This window comes from Panthera onca, chromosome E3 (genome assembly GCF_046562875.1).
Source record: "Panthera onca isolate mPanOnc1 chromosome E3, mPanOnc1 haplotype 2, whole genome shotgun sequence".
Lineage (NCBI taxonomy): Eukaryota > Metazoa > Chordata > Mammalia > Carnivora > Felidae > Panthera > Panthera onca.
In genome coordinates, this window is record NC_138354.1 from 89,026 (window position 1) to 116,983 (window position 27,958).

At 47.4% G+C, this 27,958-nt stretch overlaps 1 long non-coding RNA gene across 1 annotated transcript; it reads left to right on the forward strand.

Annotated features, from left to right (window-relative positions):
• The first annotated feature begins 239 nt into the window (after positions 1-239).
• Positions 240-27,958, forward strand: LOC132689676 (uncharacterized). Its single transcript, XR_013552984.2, has 3 exons — positions 240-509; positions 4,049-4,138; positions 27,831-27,958. It is a non-coding gene; the product is annotated as an uncharacterized LOC132689676 (long non-coding RNA).

The window sequence follows — 27,958 nt, forward strand, 5'->3', positions numbered from 1 at the left end:
GGGGAGAACCACCTGTGCCCCTTCATGGTTTACGTAGGGTTGTGGCGCCAGCACCCCTTCATGGCCACTACAGTGTTTGTACTGTCATGGTTTCCGGGACCCACCTGGGGTCTCCGGACATATCCCCATGGATAACAGGGAGATTCTGTAGTCATGTTCCTCTGCATTACACCTCCCCACAAGTCTCTCCTCTCCGGATAAATATTACAGGATCAGGAACCACTTTTCTTTGCAGTTTCTTCTTGGTGGAAACATCTTGTCTTTGCTTAGCATGGCTGCTTTGGCCTCTCCACCATCTCCTGGAGGTTCTCTTACCTTTGCACTGCTCTTCACTCACTGCTTTTGGATGTGCTGTCTGCCTCTGTCGCAGTCCTGTACCAGTGGTAATTTGTACCACGAGTGGCCACAGGAAACAGGTTAGAACTGGAATTCTGGGACTGGACTGATCTTCCAGTAGAAGACATACAAGTAGCTTCCTTGATGGCAGAAGTGGATACTGGACATTGGTGGTAAGAGGTGATTTCACATTTGCTCACATTACCACTAGTGCTGGTGTGGAGTGATGGAGGACAGCACACTGGAGGATCACGGGTGGAGTTGTCACTGTGGCCATGGGGGGCAGTTACAGAGCCTGTCTGGGGTCAGTTTTGGGTGTCTGGTGTATACGCAGGAAATAGGAGAGGTTGAAAGCAAGGGAAAAACACCAGAAAACGTATGACTTCATAAGGTGAGTATCTTGTGTTTGTTGCCAAGAGAAGCAACTCCCCTGTCTGAGGAAAATAGTCCTATCCCACCCCAGGACCCCTAGAGAAAAGGTTTCAATGGCTTCATCTAAGACAATACTGTCATGACCGAGAACAGTGATCTTCATGTTCCACGTCTACCATCTGTGTTTACTTCCTGGAAAATAGAGGGATTCCAGTGTACTCCAAACGGAGGTGTGGGATCAGGTCCACGCATGATCAGGTGTCCATGCAGGGGAGTTGCAGGATATTACCATTTCGCACTGGTAGTAGATGGGGGACAAGTATGGGAGTGGGTTCGAAGAGTATTACACCAAAGAGGGTGACATAAGATAGGCCAGACATGGATACACGGTTCTTCCTGCAGGAAATGTAATTTAATATGTTGCCTGGAGAACGGGGAATAGTCATAATAATGACTCAATGGCTGCCTGCAGTCAACTAAGTTGAAATGCCAGAACTTCCCTGACTTTCTCAGGGAAGGAAGACTCCAAAGTCCAAGGGAGATGGGAAGGGGGGCCTGTTGTGCACACACCTGCTCTTTTACCACAATCTTGATGGCTTATGAGAACAAAATCATGTTCTCTCAGAGTTCTGGAGGCCAGGAACCCAAAATCCCTTTACTGAGACTAAGGTGTCACCAGGGCTCTACTCCCGGTGGAGACTCCAGGGTTCCAGGGGACAGTGTACCCCTTCCGTCTAGTAGCTCCTGGTGGCCACCAACCTCCCTTGGCTTGTGACCACATCACCCCAGACTGTTTTCATGGATACAGTGCCTCCTATTTGTCAAGTCTCCCTTCACCTGTCTAAGAATGCTCGTCATTCCATCTAGGGCTCACTTAGGCAACCCAGGACTCAAGATCCTTAACTAGATCCCATCGATGGGAGTTAGATTCCAGCTATTGGGACTTGCTTTCTTTGAATGCCATTGAACAGCCTAGTACAACGTGTCCTTCCATAGGGAGACAGCCAAACCATGCTATCCCCGTGTGGTGGGCGCACACCTGTGAGCAGTGCCAGGGCACGCACTGCTGACAGACACTGCAGCAGGACCGAATCTCTGGAGAATTATGCCCAGAGTGGAAAAGCGAATCCTAAAAAGATCACATGCTTTTCAATTCAATTTGTATAATCCTCTCGATGTGACACAATCATAAAAATGGTTAGCAGATCAGGGATTGCCAGGCATCACAAAGTTGATGGGTGCAGGAAGGAGGTGGGAATGTCTGCTGTAAGAGGACAACTTGGGAGTCCCTATGGAGGGCTTGATGCTCTGTTTCTCGTGTGCATCAGTATTGAAATGCTGGCCATGATCCCATTCTACAGGCAGAGAGAACGTAGGGCATCTTTATCGTGTTTCCCAATCACACACATTCCCAACAACCTCACAGCCGCCCACCTTGCTACATCTATCCCCTTGGCTCTGGCTGGTGTCCCGTTGACACATTTGGGTCGTATTCCTAAGGGAGGAATCCATGTCTTGCTAACATGCTTCCCATACCGCTTCTCTCTCTCCTGCACACCGCGAGTTTTCTCAGGACCCGGCCATTCTGTGCACCTCCAGCTATTTCTCCCAGCCCATGGGGAGCAATCACTTCCCATCCAGCACCACCTGTTTGGTCTTCCTATGCCTAGCATTGCATGTGCCGGTGCCTGCAGACCTTCCCTTGTCTCTGTCAGCTGAGTCTGAATGGGCTTCCTCTCCCACTCGTCCCTAGTTCTCATCTCTTTAATGAATGACATACATCGCTAAAGCTCACAGTGAAGTCTCAACCCCCAGTATGTGGACGACGTGGCACCATTTTACAGACTCACTTGATTACCCCCTTTCTTTAAAAATTACTTCCGTCCTCCTCCCACCATCCGGGCCGCTGCTCACCAGTGTCTGTGTTGGTTGGTACTCATCTTTTTCCCACACCCTCCCCCATCTGCTTTCAGTCCACCCTTACTCTGGTGTCATTGCAGCCAGCCTCAGGCTTCTATCTACCAGCAGCTGGGGCCTCCAAGTCTTTATGCCCTGCCCCCAGCTCTTCATGTCTCCAGACTACTGACTCCAAAGTATACCACAAAGGTGCTACCCTCCCCAGACTCTGCTTCCTCCCTGAAGGCTTCTCCTATTCCCCTCCCCTTGTTTACTAGGCTGCGGCCACACCTGCCCCCTCCCTGCCCCCTGAGCATGTCAGGCACATATTCCTGCTTCAGGTCTTTGCACTCACTTTTCCTCTCTCTGTCAGGAATGTTCTCCCACAGACCAACATGGCATACTCCATCATTTCCGTCATATCTTTGCTCTGACATCACCTGCACAGTGGAGTCTCTGCTAGCTCTCTATCTAAAACCGAAAGCTGCTCCTTCTCCAACCTGAACACCCGGTATCCCTTCCTAGCTTTCTTTTCTTCCCGGCCCTTGGCACCATCTGTTTTTCTTTCTTGCTTGCTGGATGTCACCTACTGCAGTCCCTGCCAGAATGTCGGCTCCATGGGGTGCAAAGACCAAACTAGCTTGTTTAGGGCTGTTTCCGTAGGGCCCTAGATCAGTGTCTAACTCCTTCAAAGGCTCAAACACCATTTGCTGAGCAAGTAATATTGGGATTTCATATTACTTTGCTGGGTCCACGATCACAAAGTACCACACTGGGTGGCTTAAGCAACAGAAATTGATTTATTTATTTTCTCACACTTTATTTTTCTTAACGTTTATTTATTTTTGAGACAGAGACAGAGCATGAATGGGGGAGGGTCAGAGAGAGAGATGGAGACACAGAATCTGAAACAGGCTCCAGGCTCTGAGCTGTCATCACAGAGCCCGACACGGGGTTTGGACTCATGAACCGCGAGATCATGAGCCAAAGTCGGACGCTTAACCGACTGAGCGACCCAGGCGCCCCCAATTTTCTCACACTTTAGATCAAGGTGTGGCCAGGGTGGGTGTCCTGTGTTCATGACTGGTGGACGACCTCCTTCCCACTGTCTTCACGTGGTCTTCCTTCTATGTGTGTAGGTGCCCACTCTCTTCCTATAGGACACCAGTTATCAGATTAGGGTCCCTCCCAGCAATTGAGCTCATTCGACCTCCACTTTACCTTTCAAGATATGGTATCCAAGTACAGTCCCATGGGTAGTTAGGACTTCAATATATGGACTTAGGGGGCAAAAGCATTCCATAACAGTTTTCTGTCTGTTGTACCTAGTCACTACCTACATGTTTTTTTTTCTCTATGCCCTTTTTCCCATTATTTGCTCACACAGTGCTAATCCCAGTTTGCCCTTAGCCTAAGTTATAACTCTGTTTATTTATTTGTATAGGCTTGCATCTTCCCTCTACCTCTATACTCCAAGTTCCTGGCTGGCACTGGAATTACATCCTTAACATGGGCATCACAACATCTAGGTGAGGTAAGTATGATTATTTTCATTTTGAAAATCCACAATCTGAAGCTCAAGAAAGAGTACGTCATGTTTCTGAGATCACAGTACTGGTAAGTGATGTCCTTTGGATAACTATGTTCTCATGGGCTCCAAAGCCCACTTTCTTTCATCTACCACACTGTCCCCAAGATGAACGGGGAAAGGCCATACTTCAGCCTGGTATATTATAAGCAACAGTACATGTAAAGCTGCTGTCACATTCCAGGAAATGGGATTAAGTTTAGTATCTGAGTAATTATACCCTCAGGTTGAATTACAATATCACATCCTTTTATTTTTTACTGCTGCAATTTCTGTTATCCTTATTGATTATATAAATGCATTTGTCCCTTTGCAAAATTTAGCCAGCAAGAATACTGAGTTTGTTTCTTTTGTAACAGGTCTGAATTATACAATGAATTCATAATGTCAAGATAATAGCTGTTATTTTTTCCTACAATATAGAGGAAAAGGTCATTGCCTTTGTTGTAAGAGTTTACCATGTGTTCTTGGTAACATGACTGAGCTGTATTGGTGAAAACCGTAGTAGACTTTGAAAGTCAGTTATTTATATTTAAGAGAGTCTTGTTCTTTCTTTGGGTGCAGCTGGTTGTTGGAAATAGAACTTAGGATTTTTCTGCATAGATTGTCTATTTCATAATGAGCTTTGTTTTAAAAAGTATATTTGCCTTCATGAGAGTTGTACAATTATTCTTTGGGTTGCTAATACTCCATTGTGTATGTATATATACATACATATATATACCACATCTTTTTATCCATTCATCCATCAATGGACATTTGGGCTTTTTCCATACTTTAGCTGTTGTTGATAGTGCTGCTATAAACTTTGGGGTTCACTTGTCCCTTCGAAATAGCATATATGCATCTCTTGGATCAATACCTAGTAGTGCTACTGCTGGGTTAGGATAGTCCTCTTTTTCATTTTGTGAGGAACCTACCTACTGTTTTCCAGAGTGGCTTCACCATTTTGCATTCCCGCCAGCAGTGCAAGAGTTCCTCTTTCACCGCTTCGCTGCCAACATCTGTTGTTGCCTGAGTTGTTAATGTTAGCCATTCTCACAGGAGTGAGGTGTGATCTCATTGTGGTTTTGATTTGTATTTCCCTGATAATGAGTGATGTTGAGCATTTTTTCATGTCTCATTTGGCCATCTGGATGTCATCCTTGGAGAAGTGTTTTCTCATGTCTTTGCCCATTTCTTCACTGGATTACTTGTTTTTTGGGTGTTGAGTTCGATATGTTCTTTATAGATTTTGAATACTAATCCTTTATCTCATATGTTGTTTGCAAATATTTTCTCCCTTTCTGTTAGTTGCCTTTTAGTTATGCCGATTGTTTCCTTCTCTGTTCCGAAGCGTTTTATTTTAATGAGGACCTAATAGTTCATTTTTGCTTTCGTTTCCCTTGCCTCCAGAGACTCGTTGACTAAGAAATTGTGGAAGCAAACATCAAAGAGGTTTCTGTCAGCTTTCTCTTCAGGGGTTTTGACAGTTTCCTATGTTACATTTAGGTCTTTCATCCATTTGAGTATCTTTCATCCATTTTGAGTGTGAGAAAGTGGTCCATACTCATTCTTCTCATGTCGCTGTACAGTTTTCTCAGCACTCTTTCTGAGGAAACTGTCTTTATCCCATTGGATATTCTTTCCTTCCTTGTCAAAGATTAGTTGGCCACACGTCTGTGGGTCCATTTCTGTGTTTATATTCTCTTCCATTGATCTGAGTGTCTGTTCTTGTGCCAGGACCATACTGTCTTGGTGATTACAACTTTGTAATACAGCTTGAAGTCCAGGATTCTGATGCCTCCTACTTTGGTTTTCCTTTTCAAGATAGCTTTGGCTATTCAGGGTCTTTTCTGGTTCCATACATATTGTAGGATTCTTTGTTGTAGCTCTGTGAAGAATGCTGGTGTTATTTTGATAGGTATTGTGTTGAGTATATACATTGCTCTGGGTACTATTGACATTTTAACAATAATTGTTCTTCCTATCCAGGAGCATGCAATATTTTTCCTTTTTGTGTGTTTGTCATTGGCAGTTTCTTTCATAAGCTTTCTGTAGTTTTCAGTGTATAGATTTTTCACCTCTTTGGTTAGATATATTCCTAGGTATTTTATGGTTTTTGGTGCAATTGTTAATGGGATCGATTCTCTGTTTTCTCTTTCTGTTGCTTCATTGTTAGTGCATAGGAATGCAACTGATTTCTGTGCATTGATGTTATATCCTGCCACTTTGCTGAATTCATGTATTATTTCTAGCAGTTTTTTGGTGCACTATTTTATATTTCCACATAGAATTTCATGCCATCTACGAAGAGTGAAAGATCGACATCCTCCTGAACCATTTGGATGCCTTTTATTTCTTTGTGTTGTCTGATTGCTGAGGCTAAGACTTCCCATATTATGTTGAATACCAGTGATGAGAGTGGACATCCTTGTCTTGTTCCTGACCTTAGTAGGGAAGCTCTCAGTTTTGCTCCATTGAGGATGATCTTAGAGTTGGGTCTTTCACATATGCCTTTTATGATCTCGAGGTATGATCCTTCTATCCCTACTTTCTTGAGGCTTTTTATCAAGAAAGGATGCTGTATTTTGTCAAATGATTTCTCTGCATCTATTGAGAGGATCATGTGGTTCTTGTCCTTTCCTTTATTGATGTGATAAGTCACATTGTTTTGCGGATATTGAACCAGCTTTAAATTCCAGGTATGAATCCCTTTTGGTCTTGGTGAATAACGTTTAAATGTATTGTTGGATCTGGTTGGTTCATATCTTGTGGGAGATTTTTGTGTCCATGTTCATCATGAAAATTTGTCTATACTTCTCCTTTTTAGTGAGTCCTTTTCTGGTTTTGGAATCAAGGTAATACTAGGTTCAGAGAAAATGTTGGGAAGTTTTCCTTCCATTTCTTTTTTGGGGACAGCTTCAAGAGCATAGGTGTTAACTCTTCCTTAAATGTTTGGTAGAATACCCCTGGAAAGCCATCTGGACCTGGGCTCTTGTTTTTTGGGATATGTTTGATTACTAATTCAATGTCTTTGCTGGTTATGGGTCTGTTCAAGTTTTCTATTTATTCCTTTTTCAGTTTTGGTAGTTTATATATTTGTAGAAACTTGTCCGTTTCTTCCAGATTGCTGATTTTATTGGCATATATTTGCTGATAATATTCTCTTATCATTGTTCGTATTTCTGCTGTGTTGATTGTGATCTCTCCTCTTTCATTCTTGATTTTATTTATTTGGGTCCTTTCCTTTTTCTTTTTGATCCAACTGGCTAAGGGTTTATCAATTTTATTAATTATTTCAAAGAAACAGCTTCTGGTTTCATTGATCTGTTCTACTGTTTGTTAGTTTGTTTTGTGTGGGGTTATATGTTGTTGTTTTTTCTGTGTGTGTTTTTGTTTTGTTTTCAGTTTTGATAGCATTGATTTTTGATGTAATCTTTATCATTTCTTGCCTTCTGCTGGTTTTTGTTGTTGTTGTTGTTGTTGTTGTTGTTGTTGTTGTTGTTGTTCTTTTTCCAGCTCTTTAAGGTATAAGGTTAGGTTGTGTATCTGAGACCTTCTTACTTCTTTTCGAAGGCCTGGATTGCTATAAACTTCCTCTTATGACTACCTTTGCTGAATCCCAGAGGTTTTGGGGTGTGGTGTTATCAGTTTCATTGCCTTCCATGTACTTTTAAATTTTCTCTTTAACTTCTTGGTTCACCCATTCATTCCTTTTTTTTTTTAATTTTATTTTTTATTTTTTAAATTTTACATCCAAATTAGTTAGCATATAGTGCAACAATGATTTCATGAGTAGATTCCTTAATGCCCCTTACCCATTGAGCCCAACCCCCTCCCACATCCCGTACAGTAACCCTCTGTCTGTTCTACATAGTTATGAGTTAATTCTGTTTTGACCCCTCACTGTTTTTATTTTATTTTTGTTTCCCTTCCCTTATGTTTATATGTTTTGTCTCTTAAAGTCCTCATGTGAGTGAAGACATATGGTTTCTGTCTTTCTCTGACTGACTAATTACACTTAACATAATACACTACAGTTCGATCCATATAGTTGCAAATGGCAAGATTTCAGTCTTTTTGATTGCCGAGTAACACACCTTTGTATATATGTACCACTTCTTCTTTATCCATTTATCCATTGATGGACATTTAGGCTCTTTCCATACTTTAGCTACTTTTGATAGTGCTGCTATACTCATGGGGGTGGTGCATGTGTCCCTTTGAATCACCACACCTGTATCCCTTGGATAAATGCCTAACAGTGCAATTGTTGGGTCGTAGAGTAGTTCTGTTTTTAGTTTTTTGAGGAACCTCCATACTGTTTTTACAGAGTGGCTGCACCAGCTTGCATTCCACCATTCATTCTTTAGTAGTATGTTCTTTAGTCTCCAAGTATTTGTTTTCTTTCCAAATTTTTTCTTGTGGTTGATTTTGAGTTTCATAGCATTGTGGTCTGATAATACACATGGCATGATCTCGAACTTTTTGAACTTCTTGAGGGCTGATTTGTTTCCAGTATGATATCTATTCTGCAGACGTTCCATGTGCCCTGGAGAAGAATGTATATTCTGCTGCTTTAGGAAGAAATGTTCTGAATATCTGTTAAGTCCATCTGGTCCAGTGTCTCACTCAAATCCATTGTCTGTTGATTTTCTGTTTAAATGATCTTTCTGTTGTTATAGTGGGGTGTTGAAGTCCCATACTATTATGGTTTTACTATCAATGATCTTCTTTATATTTGTGATTAATTGATTTATATTTTTGGGTGCTCTCACATTGGGAGCATAAATGTTTACAATTGTTAAGTCTTGTTGGTGGATAGGCCCCCTCAATTATGATGCAACATCCTTCTTCATCTCTTGTATCAGTCTTTTTTTTAAAGTCTAGATTGTCTCATATGAGTATGGTTGCTCTGGCTTTCTTTGGCTACCATTAGCATGATAGATAGTTCTCCATACCCTTACTTTCAATCTGAAGGTGTCTTTAGGTCTCATGTGGGTATCTTGTAAACAGCATATAGATGGATCTTCTTTTTTTCCCCACTCTGTTACCCTATGTCTTTTGATTGGAGCATTTATTCCACTGACGTTTAGAGTGAGTACTCAAAGATATGAGATTTTTGTCATTATGTGTCTTGTAGAGTTGGATTTTGTGGTGGTGTTTTTGTGCTATCCAGTCTTTGGTACTTTTTGTGTTTTTTTTCTTTTTTACATCTCTTATTCCTCAGAGAGTCCCCCTGAAAATTCCTTGAGGACTTGTTTAGTGGTCGCGAACTCCTTTAAGTTTTGTTTTTCTGGGAAACTTTTAATCTGTCCTTCTATATTGAATGACAGATTTGCTGGATAAGGAATTCTTAGCTGCATAGTTTTCTGATTCAGCACACTGAGTATACCTTGCCACTCTTTTCTGCCCTGCCAAGTCTCCGTTAATAGGTGTGCTGCTAATCTGATCTGTCTTCCACTGTTTGTTGAGGACTTTTTTCCCTTGCTGCTTTCATGATTCTTTCCTTGCCTGAGTATTCTCTGACTTGGAATGTAATATTTCTTTTACTTGTGGGTTTTTCTTGAATCTAATGAGAGACTTCTGTGCTTCCTGGATTTTAATGTCTGTGCCTTTTCCCAGGTAAGAAAAATTATCTGCTATGATTTGCTAACTTAACACTTCTACCCCTTTTCTCTCTCTTTATCATTGGGACGCTATGATTCTGTTGTTGTTCTTTTTAATGAGATAGGTTTAGGGGTAGGTTGATGGTTATGGTTAGGGTAAGGGTTAGGATTGGGGTTAGGTCCCAGAAGGTTTCAGGCACTGAAACCCCAACAGTGCACTTGCGTCCCTGAAGGGCTGAGTGGAGTACACAATGGAGAGTCCAGTCAGGATTAATCTTTGGGTACCAAGACCAGCCAACTCTAAGGCACACCTTTTGAGTAGGCCTCAGAAATACTTTCTTGTAGATGCAGTCGTGGTTTGGAAATGGCATGGTGATATTTCAGGTTCCATGCTGAGTATTTCTGCACCGATTTAGGAACCCGTGTGTGTGCTGTTGTCAGACTGTGAAATTGGGTTCCCATGGGGAGACAGCCGTAGCTAGGGTTAGATTTCGACCTGGGACATCACCATGGCTGAAATGACACAAGTGTCGTGAATTACATGGAGGGCTGAAGTGAGGGCATATGCGGGTCTGCTGTAGAGTTACTGTGACAGATAGGGTTAGGTGTAGGTTGAGGTTTATGGTAAGGGTTAAGGTTAGGGTTAGGGTTATGTCCGAGGAGGCTCCAGGCACTGACCCCACAGGAGAGCAATTTTCTGCCCGAAGGGCTGAGTGGAGTACACAGGGAGGGTGCGAGTTAGGAATAGGCGTGGGTTCCAAGACCAGACAAAATATGGTCAACCCTTCAGGGAGGCCTCAGGTATCATCTCGTGCAGCTGCAGGTGCACTTTTGAAATGACATGGTGATGTTCCACGTTCCATGCCGAGTATTTCTGTACTGATACTCGAACCCATGTACGTGCTGTTGTCAGACATTGGAATTGGGTCCCGATTGGGAGAGAGCCTTAATATTGCTAAGGATTCGATCCAGGCACTTCACCAAGGCTGAAGCAACTCCAGTCTCATGACCTTCGTTTATACAATAGGGTTTGGTTGAGGAATAAGCTTAGAGTTAGGGTTAGGTTTATTTCCCAGGAGACTCAAGGGGCTAAAACCACAGCAGTGCAGTTGTCTCCCCAAAGACCTGAGTTGAAAGCAAAATGGAAGGTGCTGGTCAATATTAGTCTTTGGTTTCCAAGACCAGTCAGCTGTATGGGCCACTAGTTGGGTAGGCATCAGGAAAACTCTCAGGCAGCTGCAGCCAGGCCTTGGAAACGACATGCTAATGTACCAGGATCTAGTCCAATGATCCCTCATCTCTTCTGAGACAAGGCACGTGGTGTTGTCAGATTCTGGTATTGGATCCCCATTGGGAGAGAGTATTAGCTAGGTTTGAAGTTCAGTCCAGGGTCGTCCCAGGGGGAAAGTAAATCCAAACTCGTTATATCCCTCAAGAGTTGAAGTGAGGGCCCAAGCGACGGGGAGGGTCAAGTGTAGGATAATCTCTCAGAAAGGGTTAGGTTTCCACTGACCATTGTGGTTAGATTTACGGTTAGGGTAAGGACCCAGGAGGCTCCAAGTGCTGAAGCCAGAGCACTGCAGTTGTATCCCCGAAGGGCTGAGTGGAGGGCACAAAGGAGGGTGCCGGTCAGAATAGAATTTGGATTCAAAGGCCACAAATTCTATGGACCACAGGTCGGGAAGGACTCAGGAATTCTCTGGAGCAGCTGCAGCCGGGCCTGTGAAACGACATGGTGAAATTCCAGGTTCCAAGCAGAGTGACCCTGCAACGCTTCTGGACCTAAGGTGCGTGTTGTTCTCAGACGTTGGTATTCGCGCCCCATAGGGAGAGAGCCTTAGCTAGAGTTAAGGTTTGGGCCAGGGACTTCGCCATGGCCAAAGGGACTCCAGTTTCGTGATCTCCTTCGTGGGCTGACGTGAGGTCCCATAAGATAGTGCGACTCAAGTGTAGGAGTACTGTTCCAGGCTGGCTTAGGTTTCAGTGGAGGATCCCGGTTAGGGGTAGGGTTAGATTTAGAGTTAGGTCCAGGAGGCTCCAGGAGCTGAACCCACAGCAGTGCAGTGGACTCCTCGAAGGGCTAAGTTGAGGGCCCAAGGGAGGGTGCGGGTCAGGATCAGTGTTTGGCTTCAAAGGCCACACAACTCCCTGGGCCCCTGGTCGGGGAGGGCTCAGGAATTCTCTCAGCTGCAGCTGGGCCGTGAAACGACATGGGTGCTCCCAGGTTTCATGCTGAGTGACCCCGCAATGATTCTGAACCACAGGCACATGGTGTTGTCCGATTTTGGTTTGGGCCCCATGGGGAGAGAGACTTCGCTAGGGTTAGGGCTGTAACGGACGTCGCCAGGGCTGAAGCGACTGCAGTCTCATGATCTCCCTTGAGGGCTGAAGTGAGGACCCATGTGATGGTGCGGCTAAAGTGTAGAGTTAGGGATCGAAGCCAGCTTAGGTTTCGGTGGAGGGTTCTGGTTAGGGGAAGGGTTAGGGATAGGGTTAGGTCCCAGGGGGCTACAGGCGTCGAACCCACAGGTGTGCAGTGTTCTCCCCGAAGGGCTGAGTTGAAGACACAAGGGAAGGTGCCAGTCAGCATCAGTCTCTGGCTTCCAGGGCACACAACTCGTTGAGCCCCTGGTCAGGGAGGCCTCAGGAATCCCCTCGGGCAGCTGCAGCCGGAACTGGGAAATGACATGGTGAGCTTCCAGATTCCATGCCGAGTGCCCCGCACCGATTCTGGACCCCAGGCACGTGGTGTTGTCAGACTTTGGTATTGGGTCCCAATCCGGGGGGGGGGGGGCCTTAGCTATGGTTAGGGTTCGGTCCAGGGAATTGCCAGGGCCGAAGCGACTCCAGTCTCGTGATCTCCTTCGAGGGCTGAAGTGTGGGACCATGCGACTGGGCAGCTCAAGTGTAGGGTTAGGGTTCGATGCCAGTGTAGGTTTCAGTGGAGGGTTCCGGTTAGGGGTAGGGTTAGGGTTAGGGTTAGATCCCAGGAGGCTCCAGGCACCGAAACCAAAACAGTGAAGTGGTCTCCCCGAAGAGCTGAGATGAGGGCACAAGGGAGGGAGCAGGCCAGTATCAGTTTCTGGCTTCCAAGGCCCTGGAATCTATGGGCCCCTGGTCGGGGAGGCCACACAAGGTCGGGTGTGACCCTGTACCATTTCTGGACCCCAGGCGCGTGGTGTTGTCAGACTTTGGTATTTGGTCCCCATGGGGAGAGAGCCTTAGCTAGGGTTAGGGATCAGTCCAGGGACGTCGCCAGGGCCGAATCGCTCCAGTCTCGTGATCTCCATTGAGGGCTGAAGTGAGGGCCCATGTGACGGTGCAGCTCAAGTGTAGGTTTAGGGTTCGAGGCTGGCTTAGGTTTCAGTGGAGGTTTCCGATTAGGATTAGGTTTAGGTTTAAGTCCCATGAAGCTTCAGCCTCCGAAGGCACAGCAGTGCCATGGTCTGCCTGAAGGGCTCAGTTGAGGGCACAAGTGAGGGTGCCTGTCAGGATCAGTATCTGGCTTCAAGGCCACAAAAATCTATGGGCCCCTGGTAGGGGAGGCCTCAGGAATCCTCTGGGGCATCTGCAGCCGAGCATGGGAAACGACATGGTGAGTTTTCAGTTCCATGCCTAGTGACCCTGCACCGCTTCTCAACCCCAGGCGCGTGGTGTTGTCAGACTTTGGCATTGGGTCCCCATCGGGAGAGAGCCTTAGCTAGAGTTAGGGTTCGGTCCAGTGCTGTCGCTAGGGACGAAGTGACTCCAGTCTCGTTATCTACTTTGAGGCCTGAAGTGAGGGCCCATACGATGGTGTGGCTCAAGAGTACAATTAGGTTTCGAGTCCAGCATAGGTTTCAGTGGAGGGATCCGATTAGGGGTAGGGTTAGGGTTAGGGTTAGGTCCCAGGAGGCTCCAGTTGCCGAAATCACAGCAGTGCAGTGGTCTCCCCGAAGGGCTGAGTTTAGCGCACAAGGGAGGGTGCAGTTCAGCATGAGTCTCTGCCTTCCAAGGCCACACAACTCTATGCGCCCCTGGTCGGGGAGGCCTCAGGAATTCTCCCGGGCAATTTCAGCCAGTCCTGGGAAACGACATGGTGAGCTTTTTCAGGTTCCATGCCGAGTGACCCTGCACCGCTTCTGGACTCCAGGCGCGTGGTGTTGTCAGAGTTTGGAATTGCGTCCGCATGGGGAGATAACTTAGCTAGGGATATGGTTCCATCCAGGGACGTCGCCAGGGATGAAGCGACTCCAGTCTTGTGATCTCCCTCTAGGACTGAACTGAGGATCCATGCGATGGTGCATCTCAAGTGTAGAGTTAGAGTTCGAGGCCAGCTTAGGTGTCGGTGGAGGGTTATGGTTATGGTTAGGGTTAGGTCCCAGCAGTCTCCAGGCGCCCAACCCACAGTGGTTTAGTGGTCTCCCCGAAGGGATGAGTTGAGGGCACACTGGAGGGTGCCGGTCAGCATCAGTCTCTGGAATCCAAGGCCACCAAACTCTATGGGCCCCTGGTCGTGGAGGCGTCAGGAATCCTCTCGGGCATCTGCAGGCGGGCATGGGAAAGGACATGGTGAGCTTCTAGGTTCCATGCTGAGTGACCCTGCACCATTTCTGGTCCCCAGGCATGTGGTGTTGTCAGATATTGGTATTGGGTCCCCATTGGGAGAGAGACTTATCTAGGGTTAGGGTTTGGTCCAGGGGCATCTCCAGGGCTGAAGTGACTCTAGTCTTGTGATTCCCTCGAGAGCTGAAGTGAGGACCCATGCGTCGGTGCAGCTCAAGTGTAGGGTTTATGTTCAAGGCCGGCTTAGGTTTCGGTGGAGGGTTGGTGTTAGTGGTAAGGTTAGTTTTAGGGTTAGGTCCCAGGAGGTTCCAGGCACCTAACCTGCAGGGGTGCAGTGGTCTCCACGATGGGCTGAGTTAAGGGCACAAGGGAGGGTGCCCATCTGCATCAGTCTGCTTTCCATGACCACACAACTCACTGAGCCCCTGGACGAGGATGTCTCAGGAATCCTCTCGGGCAGCTGCATCTGGGCCTCTGAAATGACATGGTGAGCATCGAGGTTCCATGCCGAGTGACCTTGCATCGCTACTGGACACCAGGCGCGTGGTGTTGTCAGACTCTGGTATTGGGTCCTCTTGGGGAGAGAGCCTTAGCTAGGGTTAGTGTTATGTCCAGGGACGTCACCAGGGCCGAAGCCACTCCAGTCTCGTGATCTCCCTCGAGGGCTGAAGTGAGGGCCCATGCGACGGTGCAGCTCAAGTGTAGGGTTAGGGTTCGAGGACGGCTTAGGTTTCGGTGGAGGGTTGTGGTTAGGGGTATTGTTAGGGTTAGGGTTAGGTCCTAGGAAACTCCAGGCGCCTTACCCACAGGGGTGCAGTGGTCTCCACAATGGGCTGATTGGGGACACAAGGGAGGGTGCCGGTCAGCATCAGTCTCTGGCTTCAGAGGCCACACAGCTTTCTGGGCCCCTGGTCGGGGAGGCCTCAAGAGTCTTCTGGGGCAACAGCATCCGGGCCAGGGAAGCGACATGGTGAGCTACCAGGTTCCATGCCTAATGACCCAGCACTGCTTCTGGATCACAGTCGCGTGGTGTTTCAGACTTTGGTATTGGGTCCCCATGGGGATACAGCCTTAGCTAGGGTTAGGGATCTCTCAAGGGACGTCGCCAGGGCCGAAGCGACTCCGGTCTTGTGATTTCCCTGGAGGGCTTAAGTGAGGGCCCATGCGATGGTGCGGTCACGTGTAGGGTTAGGGTTCGAGGCCAGCTTAGGTTTCGGTAGAGGGTTCCATTTAGGAGAATAGTTAGGTCCCAGGAGGCTACAGGCGCCAAACTGGCAGCAGTGCAGTGGGCTCCCTGAAGGTCGGAGTTCAGGGCACAAGGGAGGGTGCCGGTCAGCATCAGTCTCTGGCTTCCACGGCCACATAAATCTCTTGGCCCATTGTCGGGGAGGCCTCAGGAATCATCTCGGACAGCTGCAACCAGGCCTGGGAAATTACATAGTGAGCTTCAGGTTCCATGCCGAGTGACCTTGCACCGTTTCTGGACCCCAGGCACGAGGTGTTGTCACTTTGGTTTTGGGTTCCTATGGGCAGAAACCCTTAGGAAGGTTTAGAGCTCGGTCCAGGGAAGTCGCCAGGGCCGAAGCGACTCCTGTCTTGTGATCTCCCTCGAGGGCTGAAGTGAGGGCCCAGGTGACTCAAGTGTAGGATTAGGGTTCCAGGCCAGCTTAAGTTTTGGTGGAGGGTTCTGGTTCAGGGTGGGGTTAGAGTTATGTTTAGGTCCCAGGAGACTCAAGGCGCTGAAACCACAGCAGGGCAGAGGTCTCCCCAAGGGGCTTATTTGAGGGCACAAGGGAGGGTGCCGGTCAGGAACAGTCTTTGTCTATCAAGGCCACACAACTCGATGGGCCCCTGGGTGGGGAGTTCTCCTGAATCCTCTCGGGAAGCTGCAGGCAGGCCTGAGAAATGACATGGTGAGTTTCCATATTCCATGCCAAATGAGCCTGTACCACTTCTAAACCCCAGGTGTATGGTGTTGTCAGACTTTGGTATTGGGTCCCCATGGGGAGAGAGCCTGAGCTAGGGTTATGTTTCGGTCAAGGGATGTCACCAGGGCCTAAGCGATTCCAGTCTCGGGTTCTCCCTCGAGATCTGAAGTGAGGGCCCATGCGACAGGGCAGCTCAAATGTAGGGTTAGTGTTGGAGGCCGGCTTAGGTTTCGTTTGCAGCTCCGTTTTGGGGAAGGGTTAGGGTTAGTGTTAAGTCCCAGGAGGCTCCAGGCTCTGAACTCACAGCAGGGCAATGGTCTCCCCATAGGGCTGAGTTGTGGGCACAAGGGTGGGTGCCGGTCAGGATCAGTCTTTGGCTGCCAAGGCCACACAGGTCGATGGGCCCCTGGTCAGGGAGGCCTTGGGAATCCTCTCGCGTAGGTAGAGCCGGGACTGGGAAACGACATGGTGAGCTCCCAGGTTCCACGCCGAGTGAGGCTGCACTGCTTCTGGACCCCTGGTGCGTGGTGTTGTCAGAATATGGTATTGGGTCCCCATGGTGAGAGAGCATTAGGTAGGGTATGGGTTCGGTCCAGGGTCGTCGCCAAGCCCGAAGCGACTCCAGGCTCTCGATCTCCCTCAAGGGCTGAAAGGAGGGCCCATGAGACGGGGCGGCTCAAGTGTAGGGTTAGGGATCGAGGCAGGCTTAGGTTTTGGAAGACGGTTTCAGTTCAGGGTAGGGTTAGGGTTAGGTCCCAGGAGGCTCCAGGCACTGAACTCACAGCAGAGCAGTGGTCTCCCTTAAGGGCTGAGTTGAGGGCACATGGGAGGGTGCCGGTCAGTATCAGTCTTTGTCTCCCAAGGTCAAACAACTCGATTGGCCCCTGGTCGGGATGGACTCAGGAAAACTCTCAGGCAGCTGCAGCCGGGCCTGGGAATTGACATGCTGAGCTTCCAGCTTCCATGCCGAGTGAACTTGCACCGCTTCTGGATCCCGGGCAGTGGTGTTGTCAGACTTTGGTATTGGGTACCCATGGGGTAAGAGCCTTAGCTAGGGTTAGGGTTTGGTCCAAGGACGTCACCAAGCCTGAAGCGGCTCCAGGCTCTCAATCTCCCTCGAGGGCTGAAAGGAGGGCCCAGGCAATGGGGCAGCTCAAGTGTAGGGTTAGGGGTCAAGGCCGGCTTAGGTTTCAGTGGAGGCTCCGTTTCAGGGCAGGGTTATGGTTAGGGTTAGGTCCCAGGAGTCTCCAGGCGCCGAACCCTCAGCAGGGCAATGGTCTCCCCGAAGGGCTGATTTGAGGGCACAAGGGAGGGTGCTGGTCAGGATCAGTCTTTGGCTGCCAAAGCCACACACGTCGATGGGCCCCTGATCGGGGAGGCCTCAGGAATCCTCTCGGGCAGATGCTCAGTCGGGCCTGGGAAACGAAATGGTGAGCTGCCAGGTTCCATGCTGAGTGAGCCTGCACTGCTTCTGGACACCAGGCGCGTGGTGTTGTCAGACTTTGGTAAATGGTCCCCATGGGGAGAGAGCCTTAGCTAGATTTAGGGATCGGTCCAGGGACGTTGCCAGGGCCGAAGCGACTCCAGTCTTGTGGTATCCCTCGAGGGCGGAAGTGAGGGCCGATGTGACGTGGTGGCTCAAGTGTGGGGTTAGGGTTCGAGGCCGGCTTAGGTTTCAGGGGTGGGGTCCGGTTTGGGGTAGGGATAGGGTTACAGCCCAGTAGGTTCCTTGTGCTGAACCCACAGCAGGGCAGTGGTTTCCCCGAAGGGCTCTGTTGAGGGCACAAGGGAGGGTGCTGGTCCGGATCAGTCGTTGGCTGCCAAGGCCACACAAGTCGATGGACCCCAGCTCGGTGAGGCCTCAGGAATTCTCTCGGGCAGCTTCAGCCTGGCCTGGAAAACAACATCGTGAGCTACTAAGTTCCATGCTGAGTGAGGCTGCACCGCTCCCTGACCCCAGGCGCGTGATGTTGTCACACTTTGGTTGGGTCTCAATGGGGAGAGAGTCTTAGCTAGGGTTAGGGTTCAGTCCAGGGACGTCACCAGAGCCAAAGCAACTCCTGTCTCATGATGTCCCTCGAGGGCTGAAGTGAGGGCCCATGTGACGGGGTGGCTCAAGTGTAGGGTTAGGTTCTAGGCCGGCTTAGATTTCAGTGGAGGATTCCGGTTCAGGGTAGGGTTAGGGTTAGGGTTAGATCCCAGGAGGCTCCAGGTGATGAAACCAGAGCAGTGCAGTGTTCTTCCCAAATGGCAGAGTTGAGAGCACAAGGTAAAGTGCTGGTCAGGATCATTCTTTGACTGCCAAGGCCACACATGTCGATGGGCCCCTGGTTGGGGAGGCCTCAGGAATCCTCTCAGACAGCTGCAGTCGGGCCTGGGAAACGACATTATGAGCTTCCAGGTTCCATGCCATGTGAGCCTGCACTGCTTCAGGACCCCAGGCGTGTGGTGTTGTCAGACTTAGGTGTCGGTTCCCCATGGGGAGAGAGCCTTAGCTATGGTTAGGGTTTGGTCCAGGGACCTCGCCACGGCCGAAACGACTCCATTTTCGTGATCTCCCTCGAGGGCTGAAGTTAGGGCCCATGCGATGTGGCGGCTGAAATGTAGGGTTACCGTTCGAGGCTGGCTCAGGTTTCAGTGGAGGTTTCCTATTCAGTGTAGGTTTAGGGTTAGGGGTAGTTCCCAGGAGTTCCATGCGCCGAACCCACAGCAGGGCAGTGGTCTCCCCAAAGGGCTGATTTGAGGGCACACATGAGGGTGCCAGTCAGGATCAGTCTTTGGCTGCCAAGGCCACACATGTCGATGGGCCCCTGGTCAGCAAGGCCTCAGGATTCCTCTCGGGCATCTGCAGTCGGGCCTGGTAAACGACATGGTGAGCTCCAGGTTCATGCGGAGTGAGCCTGCACTGCTTCTGGACCCCAGGCGCATGGTGTTGTCAGACTTTGTTATTGGTTCTCCATGGGGAGACAGCCTTAGCTAGGGTTAGGGTTCGGTCCAGGGACAACGTCAGAGCCGAAGAGACTCTGGTCTCATGATCTCCATCCAGGGCTGAAGTGAGGGCCCATGCAATGTTGTGGCTCAACTGTAGGGGTAGGTTTCCAGGCTGTCTTAGGTTTCGGTAGAAGGGTCCAGTCTGTGGTACGGTTAGGGTTTGGGTTAGGTCCCAGGAGGCTCCAGGCACCGAACCCACAGCAGGGCAGAGGACTCCCCGAAGGGCTGAGTTGTCGGCACAATGGAGGGTGCCTGTCAGCATCAGTCTTTGCCAAGGCCACACACGTCATTGGGCCCCTGGTCGGGGAGGCCTCAGGAATCTTCTCGGGCAGCTGACCAGGGCCTAGGATAAGACATGGTGAGATTCCAGGTTCCATGCCGAGTCAGCCTGCACTGCTTCTGGACCCCAGTCGTGTGGTGTTGTCAGACGTTGGAATTGGGTCCCCATGGGGACCACACAGGGCTACACAGGTCGATGGGTCCCTCGTCGAGGAGGCCTCAGGAATCCTCTCGGGCACCTTCTGTCGCGGCTGGGAAACAACAAAGTGAGCTTCCAGGTTCCATGTCGAGTGACCATGCCCCGCTTCTGGACCCCAGGCACGTGGTTTCAAATTTTGGTTTTGGGTCCCCATGGGAAGAGAGCCTAAGATAGGGTTAGGGATCAGTCCAGGGTCGTGTCCAGGGAAGAAGCGATTCCAGTTTCATGATCTCCCTCGAGGGCTTAAGTGAGGGCTCACGCCTTGGTGCATTCAAGTGTAGGGGGACGTTTCGAGGGTGGCTTAGGTTTTGGTGGAGAGTTTCGTTGAGGAGTAGGGTTAGGGTTAGGGTCAGGTTCCAGGAGGCTCCAGTCGCTGAACCCACAGCAGTGCAGTGTTCTACCCAAAGGGCTGAGTTGATGGCACAAGGGAGTGTGCCAGTCAGCATCAGTCTCTGGCTTCCAAGGCCACACAACTCTTTGGGCCCCTGGTCGGGGAGGCCTCAGGAATCTCTCAGGCAGGTGGTCCCGGCCTAGGAATCGACATGGTGAGCTTCCAGGTTCCATGCCAAGTGAGCCTGCACCGCTTATGGACCCCAGGCACGTGGTGTTTTCAGATATTGGGTTGGGACCCATGGGGAGAGAGTCTTAGCTAGGGTTATGATTCTGTCCAGGTACGTCGCCAGGGACGAAGCTACTCCAGTCTCATGATCTCCCTCGAGGGCTGAAGTGAGGGCCCATGCGATGGTGCGGCTCAAGTGTAAGGTTAGGTTTTGAGGTCGGCTTAAGTTTCGGTGGAGGGTTGCGGTTAGGGTTAGGCTTAGGGTTAGGGTTAGGTCCCAGGAGGCTCCAGGCGCCAAACCCCCAGCAGTGCAGTGGTGTGCCTGAAGGGCTGAGTTGAGGGCACATTGAGGGTGCTGTTCAGGATCAGTGTCTGGCTTCCAAGGCCACACAACTCTATGGGCCTCTGGTAGGGGAGGCTTAAGAGTCCTCTCGGGCACCGGCTGCCGGGCCTGGGAAACGACATGGTGACCTTCCAGATTCCATGCCGAGTGACCGTGCACCGCTTCTGGAACCCAGGCGCGTGGTATCGTCAGACTTTGTTATTATGTCCCCATGGGGAGAGAGCTTTCCAAGGACGTCGCCAGGGCAGAAGCGACTCTAGTCTTGTGATCTTCCTCAAGGGCCGAAGTGAAGGCCCATGCGATGGTGCGGCTCAAGTCTAGGGTTTCGTTTCATGGTCAGCTTCGGTTTTGGTGGAGTGTTCCAGTTACGGGAAGGGATAGGGTTAGGGTTTGTTCCTAGGAGGATGTGGTGGTGACCCCTCAGCAGTGCAGTGTACTCCCCGGAGGTCTGTGTTTAGGGCACATGGGAGGGTGCCGTTCAGGATCATCTTTGGCTTCCAAGACCACAACCTCTCTGGTCCCCTATTCTGGGAGGCCTCAGGAATCCTCTCAGGCAGCTGTAGCCAGGTTGGGAAATGACATGTTGAGGTTTCAGGTTCCATGCCGAGTGAGCCTGCATCGCTTCTGGACCCCTGGCACGTGGTGTTGTCAGACTGGGGTATTGGGTCTCCATGTTTAGCTAGGGTTAGTGTTCGGTCCAGGGACGTGGCCAGGACCACTCGATCCGAGACTCATGATCTCCCTCGAGGTCTGAAGTGAGGGCGTATGCAACGGTGGGGCTCAAGTATAGGGTTAGGGTTCGATGTTGGCTTAGACTTCGGTGGAGGATTCCAATTAGGGGTTGGGTTAGGATTAGGGTTAGGTCCCAGGAGGTTCCAGGCGCTGAACCCACATCAGTGTAGTGGTCTCCCCGAAGGTCTCAGTTGAGGGCACTGGGGGGTGTCGGTCAACATCACTCTCTGGCTTCCAATTTCACACAAATCTATGGCCCCATGGTAGGGTAAGCCTCAGGAATCCTTTTGGGCAGCTGCAGCCGGGCCTGGGAAGTGACATGGTGAGGTTCCAGGTTCCATTCCGAGTGACCCTTTACCACCTCTGGACCCCAGTCACGTGGTGTTGTGAGAGGTTTATGGTTCAGTCCAGGGAAGTCGCCAGGATCAAAGCGACATCAGTGTTTTGAATTCCATGTAAGGCTGAAATGTGGGCACATGCTCCGATGTGCATCTGTTGTAGTGCCACTATGATATATAGGGTTAGGTGTAGGGTGAGTATTCTGGTTAGGGTAACCATTTGGTTTAGGGTTAGGTCCCTGGATGCTCCAGGTAGTTACCCCAGAGCAGAGCAGGTGTCTTCCCAAAGGGCTGAGTGGAGTCACAAGTTTGTGTGCTGGTCAGGATTATTCTATGTGTTCCAAGGCTAGACAAATGTAATTGCCACCCTTAGAGTAGGCTTCAGGTATCCTCTCATGCCGCTGCCGTCGAGCTTTGTAAATGACATAGTAATATTCCACGTTCCGTGTCGAGAATTTCTTCATCAATTCTGGAACCCATGTGTATGCTGTTATTAGAAAATATACAAATGTATATTTTCTGATGGAATGATATCTCCCTTGATGTCTTTGCGGTGTTAAAGTGCCCTTCTATGATTGTATGAGTATCAATTCTTTAGGTTTTCAGTGTTTTGTGTATTGGATGCTCTCAGTTTGAGCACATATATGTTTACACTTGTTGTATCTTTCATTGGATTATACCTTTTATCATTATAGTGTCCTTCTTTCTCTCTTGTTAGTGTTTTATTTTTAAATCTATTGTCTGATATAGGTATGGCTACTGCTGTTTTCTTTTGATAATTTACTTCTATAATTACTCTCTTATAGGTAGAGGATAGATAGGTCCTATATTTCATTCATTCTCTCACCCAGTGCCTTTTATTATGAGGAGAGAGAGCTCAGGGATGGGAGGGCGGGGTGGGGGGAATGGGGGAAGATAGAGACAAAAAGAGAGAATGAGAGTGAGGATGAATCTTAAGCAAGTTCCATGCTGAGTGCAGAGCCCAATTGGGGCTTAATCAGATGATCCTGGCATCATAGCCTGATCCAAAATCAAGAGTCGAAATCTCAAGTGATTGAGCCATCCAGGGGCCCCTATCTGTCACCCTGTGCCTTTGATTTGAGCATTTATTCTGTTTCCTTCAAAGTAATGATAGGCATATACTTGTCCTTTTATTACTTGATGATTGTTGTTTCTGAACCTTTCTGATCCTTTCTCCTCTTTCTCTTTTTTATGGTTTGCTGGGTTTCTTTAGTACCACAGTTGAAATTCCTTGTCTTTATAGTCTGCATATGTATTGGTGGTGTTTGATTTGTGGTTATTATTAGATTTGTACCTAACCACTTGTGCATATAGAAGTCTATAGTTGATAGTTGTTTAAGTTTGAACCAGTTCTTTACTCCTCTCCTCCCCGTGTTGTAGATATGTAGTGTCATATTTCAAAACCTTTCATATCGCGAATACTTTGGCTGATGTTTTACAGATATACTCATTTTTATTGCCTTTGCGTTTCGCACTTTAATACTGTCACTTTAGGTGTTTCTTTTCCACTTAAAGAGTCCGCTTTAACATTTCTTGCAGGGGTGGTTTGTTGGTTGTGAACTCCCTGAGTATTTATTTGGGAACCTCTTGATCTCTCCTTCCATCTGAATGATAGTGTTGTGGATAGACTCTCTTTGGCTGCAGATGCTATCCATTCAGCACCTTTACCATACCGTGCTGCTCACTTACAGTTTCAAAGTTTCTTCTGAAAAATATCCAGTGATAACCTTATGGGGTTTCTCTTGTAGGTAATTGTCATCTTTTGTTTTCCTGCTGTTAAATTTTTTTCTTTATCACAGCATTTTGCATTTTAATTACTAGATGACTTGATGTGGATCTGCTTCTGTTGAATATTTTGGGGGATCTTTGCCTCCTGCTTCTGGATCTGTTTCATTCCCCGCATTAAGGAAGTTTTCATCTATTGTGTCTTCAAATAAATTTTCTGGTTCCATTTCTCAGAGTTTGGAGAATGAGAAATAGGGCAGGAGAGACCTATTGAAGGTTCTCTGATGAGTCACTGGTTTTGCATCCATGGAGGATAGCTTTGGGACTCAAATGAACAACCTACCTTTAACTTAAAAGAACTAGAAAAAAAAAAAAAAAAACAATCTACCAGTGTCCAATGTTCTCAAAAGGGAGGAAGTAATTCATATGAGAGTGGAAACCAATGAAACTGAGACCATGAAAACAATAGAAAATATGAAGAAGACCAAAAGTGGGTTTTCTGAAGAGTGAAACAAAATTTTCAAGATTATACATAGACTATGCTAAGACAGAGAGATGACCCAACTCAAAATAATTATAAATAAAAGAGAAGACATTACACCTGATACCAAAGAAACATAAAGGAGACAAAGAGGCGACCATGGCCAAATTAGATGCCAGCAAATCGCCTAACTAGAAGAAATGGATAGGTTCTTAGAAACACACAACCTACCAAGATTGTATCAGGAAGAAATAGAAGGTTTGCACTGACCCATTAAAGAAGACTGCATCAATACAAGAAGATAACCAAAGTAAGTAAATTGAAACAGTAATTGAAATTCTCTCAGGGAAGAAAAGGACCAGGTAGATTCACTGGTGAATGTGACCAAACGTTTGTAGAAGAAATAACAGCAGTCCTCTCACTGATTCAAAAGGAATGAACACCATAAACTCATTTCATGAGACTGGAATTACCCTGGCAGGAAACCAGAAAAGGATACTACCTGAACAGAAAACTATAGGCCAGTATTACCATGATGAATATAGATGAATAATACCAGTGATATACAGGCAAACCAAATTCAGCATCACATAAAAAGGATCATTGACGGTGATGTAGGGTTTTTTTCCCTGTAAAGGAAGTATGTTTCAGAAATACAAATCAATAAATGTGACTCCTCACATCCTTGAATGAAAGAAAAATCAACCAGAAACCAGAATCTTAACTATAAATAGCAAACGCAGGATTACTAGAAGGGAGGTGGGCAGGGGGATGGGTTAAATGGGTCATGGGCTAAGGAGGGCGCTAGAAGTGAGGAACACTGGGTGTTGTATGTAAGTGATGGATGACTACATTGTATACCTGAAACTAACATTACACTGTATGTTAACCAACTGGAATTTAAATAAAAACTTGAAAAAATAAATACTAAAGAAATACATAAATAAATTTAAACTAAACAAAATAAACACATTTTTTAAATTTTTCTTAATGTTTATTTATTTTTGACAGTGAGAGAGAGAGAGAGAGAGAGAGAGAGAGAATGATCAGGGGCGGGCAGAGAGAGAGTGAGACACAGAATCCGAAGCAGGCTCCAGGCTCTGAGCTGTCAGCACAGAGCCTGATGCGGGGCTCGAACCCATAGACCATGAGATCATGATGTGAATCAAAGTTGGACGCTCAACCAACTGAGCCACCCAGGCGCCCCATACATTTTCAAAATTAAAAAGAAAACCCCTGTGACGATGTCAATAGACACACAAAAAAAGTTCTGAGAAAATTTGGTATCCATTTGTGCTAAAATACTCTTTAAAAATTCCCTGTAGAGGGAACATATCTCAACATAAGAAAGGCCATGTATGTGAAGCCCATATCTAACATCATACTCTATAGTGAAATTGTGAAAGATTGTCCTCTAAGATAAGGAACAAGACAAGGATGCCCTAGGTATGTGTAGGGGATTGGTTGATGCAGGCTTCTGGTTATGGAATAATAAATTACAGATAGAGGATATAGCATAGGGAACATTGAGAATGGTACTAGAATAGTGATGCATGGTGACAGATTGTAGCTACACCTGTGTTAGCTTATCAGAATGTATACACTTGTCCAATCACTATGTTGTTCATCTGAAACTAATGTAACATACTGTATCAGCTATTCCCAAATAACATGATTTTTTTAAAATTTTTTTCAACGTTTTTTATTTATTTTTGGGACAGAGAGAGACAGAGCATGAACGGGGGAGGGGCAGAGAGAGGGGGAGACACAGAATCGGAAACAGGCTCCAGGCTCCGAGCCATCAGCCCAGAGCCTGACGCGGGGCTCGAACTCACGGACCGCGAGATTGTGACCTGGCTGAAGTCGGACGCTTAACCGACTGCGCCACCCAGGCGCCCCTCATGATTTTTTAATAAGGTAAAAGAATGAAATAATTCAGTGTAAAAGAACTTGTTAATATCTAATCAAGAAATGCATTAAAGTTCCAAACTAGAAAGTCACCATATCAAATTCTGTAGCTTTCCTATACAGTAACCAAATTATCTAAGAAGAAAAGAAAACAATCCATTTACAATAGCATCAAAAACAATAAACTGTATAGGAATAAATTTAGCCAAGGAAGTGAAAGATCTCTCTACAGAAAACTATAACACCCGCATACTGAAATGGAAGAAATTCAATTTGTATGAAAGAAACAGGAGAACACACAAGTCAGTGAAAAGCCATCCCACGTCCATCTTTTGCAGGAATTAATATAGATACAATGTCCATATTACCCAAAGCCATCTAGAGATTCAGTGCAATCTTTATCAAGACTCCGATGCAATTTTTATGCAATTAGAAACACATATCCTCAAATGTATTTGGAACCACAAAAAAAAAAAAAAAAAAAAAAAAAAAAAAAAAAAAAAAAAAAAACCCAAGTAGCCAATGCCAAGAAAGAACAAAACAGGAGGCATCACACTTCTCAATTTCAAGCTGCATTCTAACACAAAGAAATCAGTTATGTCACTGGCATAAGCACACACACAAGACAATGGAACAGAAATTGAGAGCCCAAACTAAACCCTTGCATGCACAGTCAACTAGTATTTGACAAGGGAGTCAAGAATACACAGTGGACAAGGGTAGTCTCCTGAATAACTGGGGCTGGGAAAATTGGATATACACGTGTATAAGAATAAAGCTTAGCACCTTATGTTATACCACTCCAAGAATTAACTTGAAATGGATTAAAGATGTAAATGAATAGTATGGAAACAAAATTCTTCCCCATCGTTTCAGCTCTTACTATGCCAAGACGGAGCTGTTGAGATGGTGAAGGGCTGGGTGGAGAGTAGTCCTGGAAATAAAAGACTGTGTGTGTGGAATAGACTTTCTTTAGTAGGCTGGAATTATCCCTCTGATCCTTTAAGACTAGCCACTTCCTTCCCCACATTTGCAGACACAGCTAGTACCATGCTGCCAGCAAGGCACTGCTTTGTCTCCTCCAACTCCTAGAAGTTCTAGGTGGGACAAAATGGGAACCATGGATTTTAGTGGCACTGATCCTGCCCTGTTGAAACCAGGTGGAGGGGAAGGAGACAGGTACCATTCCGGCTTCATAGGGGTTCAGGTATGTTAGTGTTGGTGCTGGGGTTGGATTTTTCACCTTTTACCCTACCAAATCTCAAAAGTTTAATTTCTGTCCTTCAGGTCCATCCATGTGGTTTCCAGGATATTTCCTCCTTTCCCAGAAGTGCCCTCCATGTCATACCCCGTGGGCTGACTTTAATCACAACCCATGGGCTTTGGACCACCCCCATCTTCTCCAAACTGGGGTCCTCTGGGACCTCACCTTCCTCCTCCACCATGTGGAAAGATGATATGACCAGTATGAGCTGACTTCTAAAACACGTTTTGTCTTTTACTTGTTATGTGTTGAAGAAGATGCAGTGAGGGCACCACAGGGCTTTCAGGTCAGCCTGAGTGAGGATGTTGTAATGTTCTTCAAGTTTCTCAGGACATGCATGAAATCGGCAGTCATTTCCACATAGTGAGCTGGGCAACACGTGTCTCTGATAGAGAAGGAAAGACGCCTTATACGTGCTGACAGACATAGCACTCCCTAGGATGTAGCTTGTACAGAGATCATGTGCTGGGCTCTCTGAGGGATGAAACACACCCCTAACATACTTTCTAGCGAGTTGAGACCTGAGCTGTTCACAGCTGCTTGATTAGCTATAAAAATACCTGAACCAGGGCCCTGTAAACCTTCCTCAAGAGACAGGATCAGAACTCCCTCTTGTCCTCAAGGGTCACCCGAGGCACATGAAAAACACTCTGTCCCTGGTAAGGAACCCGAGAGTGTGAATGAGTTGAATATAATGAAACATGTTCAGGATGGTTTGTTTTTCTTCCACACAGTCTATGCAAGTCAGAATCAACCTCCATCCACCTCCATCCACCTCCATCCTTTATGAAACCTAAGACATGATGCAGCTCCAATGGGAAATATCAGTTGTGTCTCTACCAAGGATGCAGAAAAAGACAAG